Source organism: Bubalus kerabau, chromosome 19, assembly GCF_029407905.1.
Source record: "Bubalus kerabau isolate K-KA32 ecotype Philippines breed swamp buffalo chromosome 19, PCC_UOA_SB_1v2, whole genome shotgun sequence".
NCBI lineage: Eukaryota > Metazoa > Chordata > Mammalia > Artiodactyla > Bovidae > Bubalus > Bubalus kerabau.
In genome coordinates this window covers 59,872,935-59,882,064 of record NC_073642.1, presented here as the reverse complement: position 1 = coordinate 59,882,064, position 9,130 = coordinate 59,872,935, and the positions used below count along the sequence as shown (strand labels likewise).

The 9,130-nt window shown below is 45.6% G+C and overlaps 1 non-coding gene across 1 annotated transcript; it reads left to right on the top strand.

Annotated features, from left to right (window-relative positions):
* Positions 1 to 7,062: 7,062 nt before the first annotated feature.
* On the top strand, positions 7,063 to 7,134 carry TRNAC-ACA (transfer RNA cysteine (anticodon ACA)). The gene has a single exon. It is a non-coding gene; the product is annotated as a tRNA-Cys (tRNA).
* The last annotated feature ends 1,996 nt before the right edge of the window (positions 7,135 to 9,130 follow it).

Below are 9,130 nucleotides of genomic sequence, written 5' to 3'. Positions count from 1 at the left end.
CTGATCATCTTTCAGCCTCTTCTTTGAGCTTTTAGAAACTTCATTGGTCTGCTTGGTCCCTGGTGTTCATACAGGACTTTTTTTTTTCTTTTCCACAGCATCGATTATGCAAGGATGGTCATGGCACAGTCACTAGGGCCTGATCAGAACATAAGGGAATTACAACACAGAATGTAAACAAAGATAATGTCAGTTGTACTGTTGCTGAATCTCATGGCTCCTATGTTTGAAGCAATACCCTCCAGGACATCTCTCTACAGGCCACTGAGGCTACAGAATTATTGGAACATGTTTACCTCCTGAGCCAGGAATCCTTTTTAAATATCCCCTCCTCTGTGTCCAGGAGATCCCATAAATATTTATGAACCACACAAAAGGAAAAAAAAATAATAATGGCATAATGATGATGCCTTAAAAGATACTCTTGGCCATGAGGGAAAAGCTTTGACACCATTACTGTATTCAAATGTGGCATGGGGACCAACTGCAAGAGCTTGTAGAAAAGCAAACTTTGGGGACCCGTACCAGATCTACTAATACACAATCTATCTTCTGATAATCTCCCCAAGTGATTCATATACATCTTATAGGTTGATGGGGCACAGCCATGTAACCTAAGATGTTGATGGAGAGCAGACTATGTGCTAAAAAAAATACACAGAAGCCTGCAACATAGAGTCTTTGGAATTGCAGTTTGAAAGATATCTATTCAGGTAAAATCAAAAGAGTGTTCTAAGAAAGAGAAAGGTCGGGAGCTTATAAAGACAAAAACCATAAGGCTGTTAAAGTTATCTGGCAAGAATTATGACTGACTCTGACACGAGAAAGGAAATGATTGCCCTTAAGAGATAGGCTGTCAAGATTTTTCAAAGATAAGGTTCCAATAAGTAGATAGGTAGTCATGAATTATTTTAGGATAAGAATCTGGTATGCATCTTGAATCTGAAGACTGGGCAGATATTCTGGATGTTGATGTTAAGAAAATAATTGGTTAAAGTTCAGATTCCATTTGGGCTGAGATGTGTATTAGTCACAATTCTTAAGTGCCCTCCAGACTCCATTTTAGAGAGTCTTTTAACAATCAGTTCAGTTTAGTTGCTAAGTTGTGTCTGAGTCTTTGTGACCCCATGGACTGCAGCACGCCAGGCTTCCCTGTCCATCACCAACTCCCAGAGCTTGCTCAAACTCATGTCCATCAAGTTGGTGATGCCATCCAACCATCTCATTCTCTGTTGTCCCCTTCTCCTCCTGCCTTCAATCTTTCCCAGCATCAGGGTCTTTTCCAATGAGTTGGTTCCTCACATCAGATGGCCAAAGTCTTTTGGCAATATTGACTCCATTTTGATTTTCTAGTCAAATTTACACCTTTTGCTCAAGATCTTTTTGACAAAAGCGTTGGTGATCAACTGCTTGTTTGCTTGGCATTAGCAATGACTTATTTGGTGCTGGGAAGACTTCTTCCCAGAAAATCATGTCTTATGAAGGAGGGAAAGACATGGTCATGCAGGAGATATGCTTTTAGAGAGTTTATGGCCACGTTTGAGGAGCCATCTAGGAAGTGAGTCTTAGGCAGCACTCACTATAGGAGAAATTCATGGATCTTCATTAGGCAGAATCTTTTAGGATAAATCAATCACCTCCAGAAGTCAGCTACCATTATTTTGTGGAGGCTGTCATAGTACAGCAATGAAAGACACAAAGCATATGAAATTTAAAAATGATAGAGAACAAATTAGAAGAATGATTAGTATAACTAGCTGCAATTTTGATAATAATAAGGCACCAAGTCTAGAAGGGAGCCAGTTGAAGAAGATTTCTAGATGCCAAGGTGTTGAAGCCTCTTTTTGCAGTTTGAAATGCCTCTGATGTTGGCCTTTGGTGTTTATATAAACTTTCTGAATCACTCATACAACAACTGGCATAAAGCTTGCCTATACATGAGCTATTATGGTAATTTCCATGAGGTTTATATCCAGTTGTCCAATTTTAGCTTGTATGGCCTCAGTAAAAGGGCAGTTTTAGTTCTCAGTGATTCTAAGTCAAAAAGATTAGAGGAAAAACTGAAAACAGTTGTTTTGAGAGTCCGAGCCTGATATTGGAAGAAATTAAAATTCAGATCTAGTTTAGTTCACAGGTGAATACCAAAACCTCAAAGACAGTTAACAGGACTAGAATCTATTATCCACAGAGGCACATTACTGAAACATAATTTTTCTCTCTAAAATCACCCTCATCCCACCAAATATTGCTAAATTAAGATTGATTTTTTTCATTAAAGTAAGTCTGGTATCAGCAAGATTGTCCTGATTATTTATCTAAGTGTAACAAAAAAGCAATTGAAAGCATAAGCTCTTTTGAATCTGCTTTCCTGGAACTTTTTTCCTGGAACAGATTAAACTTTTAAAGGCCTCTAAAGTCCAGGAAAGCCAAGCCATATACTTACCATCAGATTTTACCTGCAATGCCTATAGATTTAGGTGAATTCCCTCCCTTCTTGAGATAGATCCCCCAAATATCTTGAGCTTCTTGTACCTACCTTCCTTACTCACCTAATTAGACAGCTGGGAACTTTGTAAGCAAGGTACCAGCCTATTTTTCCTGGTTGTTTTTTTTTTTTTTTTTTTTTTTTGCTCTATAAAGTCAATCTTAGTTCCTTAAAGCTGCCTGATAAAAGTTGAGTTTATGCATACTCTTGAATATGACATTCCAGACAAAATCTTGGTAATAACTCTATGTTTTTCCAGTTGTGTCCTATTCTAAAGAGAGTAGATTATTTTGAATTTATGCAAATGGCTAAATTGCCATGAAAATAAGCACACTCTTCAAAAGTTTCTGAGTCCTGGAGAGTTCAGTTGGGGAAGAATCCATAAATGTTTTATATTTGTTTACAAAGTTAAACAATATCAAATTGCTGCAAGTCACAGATGCTTTGAAAGAAAGTGAAAGTGAAGTCACTCAGTCGTGTCCTACTCTTTGCAACCCCGTGGACTGTAGCCTACCAGGCTCCTCCATCCATGGGATTCTCCAGGCAAGAATACTGGAGTGGGTTGCCATTTCCTTCTCCAGAGGATCTTCCCGATCCAGGGATCGAACACGGGTCTCCCACATCGCAGGCAGACACTTTAACCTCTCCGCCACCAAAAGGGTTCCTTAAATCTGGAAGAACAAAATATAAAAAAATAGACAATATTTAAACCAAAAAGTCATACAAAGTATAGTCATCCTTGTCAGCTCATTCCTTTTCATGAATTTAATTCTTGATTTTGCTTTCTTGCTTCCCTAGGGCCGCCCACCTGCGTCTGTTACTGGCTTGAGTTCTTGGACTCTTTAATCAGTAAAAATTGATAAGAGGCCAGATGAGAAATTTTGGCAAGGCTTTACTGGGACTTACACTGCAATAAGAGGGAGCAAAAACAAGCAATAGATGCCCTTGTTTGCTCCCTGAGTGGGAGGCAAGTTGGCAGGGATCATGGGCAGGGTCTCACTCAATGAGGCTTCTTTGACATCTGTCTCTGCCCCTATCTACTAGCTGAGTTAAGGCAGTTACTTTACCTCTCTGAACCTCTTTCATCAATTGTGCCTCTTTAAGGAATTCTTAGAAGGAAGAAATGAGAATTGACAGCTACTCAAACTGCAGAGCAGTTTCCACCTTCTCTGTTATAGGTGAGGGGACTCTGGAATCTGCTCTCCCCTGGAAAACTATGGAGAGAGCAGATCTCTATTGCCTGACACCTATGCTCTCTGGCTGCGTTCGCATGGACCTAATCTTGCAGTTGCAGGGGAGATACTGACTATAGATTGGAGGTGCGTTTGTAAATCCCCTTCAGCACAACCCAGCTGGCCCTTGGCCTGGTCCCCACACAGATCAGATCTGGAGGCAACTGCAGAAGCATTCAGCAGGATCAGGGAGAATACCTGTCTCTGATTTGCCTGATGCTTAGCCATCCATTCCTCCTCCTGCTGTATCTTGTTTGCCTTTGAGGAGGGAATTTTGTACTTTGCATCATCATTTTCCCTTTCAGCACTGCCCTCCAGGCTCTGGGTGACATCTGAGAATTTCTGGGTAACAAGGACTGTTGAGATCAGAGCAGCCACCCCCATCCTAACAACTTTAACCACGATTCAGCCTCTCCAAGCCTCAGCCTCTTTCCTCAGTGTCAGACAGAACAGAAATGCCCTCCTCCGTCACCCATTCACTTGCTCATTCATTCCTCCCACTCATTTTTAATAAAGGCTCTACTACCAGGGCAGTGACTTCACTGGATTTGAAAATTACAATATGCAGGTCATTTTAGAGGTATGTCCACACATTCTTTGATAATCCTGCCTTTAAGAGACACAGTTTAACTACCTTCTCCTGGAGCTAGAGTGGACTTAGTGGGCGTGTGTGTGTGCTAAGTCGCTTCAGTTATGTCCAACTCTTTGGGATCCTATGGACTGCAGCCTGCCAGGCTCCACTGTGCATGGGATTCTCTAAGCTAGAATACTGAAGTGGGCTGCCATGCCCTCCTCCAGGGGATCTTCCCAACCCAGGGATCAAACCCACCTCTCTCACATCTCCTGGTCTCCTGCATCGGCAGGCAGGTTCTTTGCCACTGGTGCCACCTGGGACTTTGTGATTTGGTTCTAATGAAAGGAATATGGCAGAAGGGATGGAGTATCACTTCTGTGTTTGGGTTGTAAAAAGATGCTGCTTCTGTCTTGGGTTCTCTCTCTTTCTCACTCACACACACAGGCACGCACACACACACACACACACACACACAGACTTGAGGGGAAGCCATGTGCGAAGCAGCCCTATGAAGAGACCCAAAGGCAAAGAACTGAGGCCTCTTGCCAACAGCCATGTAAGTCTGATCATGGAATTCTAGCTCTGGGCAGGTCTGTAGCCCTCCTGCCCAAGCTCACAAGAGAGAGCCAAAACCACCCAGTTTAATATGTCCCAGATTCCAGACTCTCAGAAACTGTAAGATAATAAATAAAATTTTATCATTCCAAGCTGTGAACTTTTAGAATGATTTATTATACAGCAGGAGATAAACCCAAATCCACATCACCTGCCCACTTGACTCAGGCTAGGGGAAGACAGTACACCGAGCCATTTGAACGTTACAGAAGAGAGCAGACCAGCTTCACAGCGTGGCGTGTGCCGTACAGTTGATGCCTCAGTAAATGGGTTTTCCCTTTGCCTTCCCTGTTTTTATACAAATTATCAATTCCTCCTTCACTGCGCAGAGGCCTAGTCATAATGAGGATGTAACCACAGGTGAGCTAGTCTTTATGTTAAGAACTCAAGTTCTCACAGATACCTTTTAAGGCAGGTTCGGTTATTCAGTTTCACATATGAAGAAACTGAAGTACAAAGAGAGGAACCAAATTCCCATGGTTGCAGGGCAGTGAGTGCCCAGTGAGGATTTTGCACTAGGCCAGCTGGTTTTAGTGGAGAAGGCAATGGCACCCCACTCCAGTACTCTTGCCTGGAAAATCCATGGACGGAGGAGCCTGGTAGGCTGTAGTCCATGGGGCGCTAAGAGTCAGACATGATGGAGCGAGTTCGCTTTCACTTTTCTCTTTCATGCATTGGAGAGGGAAATGGCAACCCACTCCAGTATTCTTGCCTGGAGAATCCCAGGGACAGCGGTGCCTGGTGGGCTTCTGTCTGTGGGGTCGTACAGAGTCGGACATGACTGAAGCCACAGCATCAGCATAGCTGATTTTAGAGCCCACGCCCTTGTCCTTTCCAAGAAACAGCCCCACTCCTGGCTGACCTGTTCTCAACCTGGCCACAGAGACAGCACGTGCAGCCCACGAGAAGGAGGAGGCATCCTGACTCTGCTCTGGGCCAGTCTGTGGGAAGATCTGGTACAGGTAATATATGTAATGGACCAGGATCCTATGGGGCCTTCCCTAAGTTCCAAAGAATAAATTGAACCATAGCAGTGAGAAAATCCAGAAGCAAAGGAAAATAGTCAAGCAAGACAAAATAAAAATACTTTAGCCATTAAACAAAATCAAAGACCTTTATTTCCTCCCTAAGGGCTATAGATCATGAGAAACGCTGGACTGGAAGAAACACAAGCTGGTATCAAGGCTGCTGGGAGAAATATCAATAACCTCAGATATGCAGATGACACCACCCTTATGGCAGAAATTGAAGAGGAACTAAAAAGCCTCTTGATGAGGGTGAAAGTGGAGAGTGAAAAAGTTGGCTTAAAGCTCAACATTCAGAAAACGAAGATCATGGCATCCGGTCCCATCACTTCATGGGAAATTGATGGGGAAACAGCAGAAACAGTGTCAGACTTTATTTTTCTGGGCTCCAAAATCACTGTAGATGGTGACTGCAGCCATGAAATTAAAAGACACTTACTCCTTGGAAGGAAAGTTATGACCACCGAGATAGCATATTCAAAAGCAGAGACATTACTTTGCCAACAAAGGTTCGTCTAGTCAAGGCTATGGTTTTTCCTGTGGTCATGTATGGATGTGAGAGTTGGACTGTGAAGAAGGCTGAGCACCAAAGAATTGATGCTTTTGAGCTTTGGTGTTGGAGAAGACTCTTGAGAGTCCCTTGGACTGCAAGGAGATCCAACCAGTCCATTCTGAAGATCAGCCCTGGGATTTCTTTGGAAGAAATGATGCTAAAGCTGAAACTCCAGTACTTTGGCCACCTCATGCAAAGAGTTGACTCATTGGAAAAGACTCTGATGCTGGGAGGGATTGGGGGCAGGAGGAGAAGGGGAAGACAGAGGATGAGATGGCTGGATGGCATCACTGACTCGATGGATGTGAGTCTGAGTGAACTCCGGGAGTTGGTGATGGACAGGGAGGCCTGGTGTGCTGCGATTCATGGGGTTGTGAAGAGTCAGACACGACTGAACTGAACTGAACTGAACTGCCCATACTCCTTGCTTGGCACCTGTGATAAACTGTGCTTTCCTTTACTACAACCTGGTATTAGATTGGCTTCATGGCACATGGGCAAGTGGACCCAATTTTGGTTCAGTAACATGTGGATGGCAATAGTTTCTGATTTTAGGGATCACAGGGCACAAAGCAGCTTCCCTGGTGGCTCAGATGGTAAAGCATCTACCTACAATGCAGGAGGCCCAGGTTTGATTCCTGGGTAGGGAAGATCCCCTGGAGAAGGAAATAGCAACCCATTCCAGGACTCTTGCCTGGAAAAACCCATGGACGGAGGAGCCTGGTAGGCCACAGTCCTTGGGGTCGCAAAGAGTCCAACATGACAGAGCGACTTCACTTTCACTTTCAGGGCACAAAGATGCGGCAGGCTGCAGGGCTCTTGGTTAATGTGGGTGTTGTTGACCAAGCCCTCATGTGCTTCTCCAACTTTTTCCCGTGCCCTCTCAGCAGCTTGGTCTGACCTGAGACCCTCTCCTAGATCATCCACTCTCCATAGCAGGGTGGTCTCCACCTGCTGAGTTTTCTGTCATGTGGGTCACCTCCCACCTTGTACCTGGAATGCTGCAGCTCTCACCATGCTTCAGAGACTTCTGGCAATCAGGATTTTGACACTGCTCCTCCTTGGCTTCTCTCCTTGGGATCTATCCCACAAATTATGCCCTAAATAGCCCTCACCCCCACCCCTCTGTTTTCTGCTTCCCATTTCAGTGGACAGTGCCACTAACTCCCCAGCTCAGCCAGGAACCTGGGGTGCCCTCCCACCTCCAGCCTCCCCTTTGGTGTGGGCAAGGTATCCTCTTCTGCATCCCAGGAACCTACTTCCTACTCTCCGTTTCTGCTGCCCACACTCTGGTCCCAGCTGCTGGCACTGCTCCCTGGGTCACTGGCCCCTGGGCTGCCTGCTCTCTTCCCTGCCTGCTCCCTCTCAGTCTGTTTTCTGAAAGGTCCTCAGAACATCTTTAAGGGGGAGGAGCCAAGATGGCGGAGGAGTAGGACAGGGAGAACACTTTCTCCCCCACAAATTCATCAAAAGAGCATTTAAACGTCGAGTAAATTCCACAAAACAACTTCTGAATGCCGGCAGAGGACATCAGGCACCCAGAAAAGCAACCCAACTCTTCGAAAGGAGGTAGGAAAAAATATAAAAGACAAAAAAAGAGACAAAAGAGGGAGGGACGGAGTTCCGTCCCGGGAAGGGAGTCTTAAAAAGAGAGAAGTTTCCAAACACCAGGAAACCTTCTCACTGCTGAATCTGTGCCGAGCTTTGGAAGCACAGAGGGCAACATAAAAGGGAGAAAAAAAATAAATAAACAATTAAAAATCGCAGATTGTGAGCCCTACGGTAACTCCCCCAGCGGAGAAGCAGCGCAGACGCCTGCACTCGGCATTAGCAAGCGGGGGCTGGGCAGGGAAGCGCGGCGCGGGCTGTGTCCCTTAGAGTAAGAATAGGCCCGAATGTCCTGAGCACTATCTGAGCGACATAATTTGGGCTAGCAAACCAGACTGTGGGATATCTACCACGCGAAAAGCCAGCCCTAACCTAAGACACCGCCAGGCCCCGTGCACAGAACAAAGGACTGAACAGAGATAGCCGGTTGCAGACCTTCCCCCTCCGGTGACAGGCAGCCAGAGCCGTAAGGGGGCAATCGCAGCCCCAGAGAGACACTATCTATAAAACTGTAAGCAGGCTTCTTTGCTAACTAAAACTTCTTGGGGGTCTGGACGGTCAACATCTGCCTGAGAAGGTGCGACGGTTTTACACCCAGATAACCGAGTGGCGGGGAGGTGATAAGTCGCAGCATTGGCGCCTGCCAAACACATCACCTGAGCTGCTCGGATCTGGGAAGAGCACAAAATGCAGGCCCAACTGAGTCTGAGCCTCTGAAGACTACCCGAGTGCCTGAACCTGAGCGGCTTGGACCTGGGAGCTCAGCCCAGGGCCGGCCTCTGATTGTTCCTGGCGGAACAACCTAGAGCCCGAGCAGTGTGGGCAGGGAGGCTACACGCGCCGTGAGCGGGGGCAGACCCAGTGTGGCTGAGGCACTGCGAGCGCACGCCAGTGTTATCTGTTTGCAGCATCCCTCCCTCCCTCCCCACAGCGCGGCTGAACAAGTGAGCCTAAAAAAAAAAAAAAAAATAGTGTCCTCCACCGTCCCCTTTGTGTCAGGGCGGGAACCAGACACTGAAGAGACCAGCAAACAGAAGA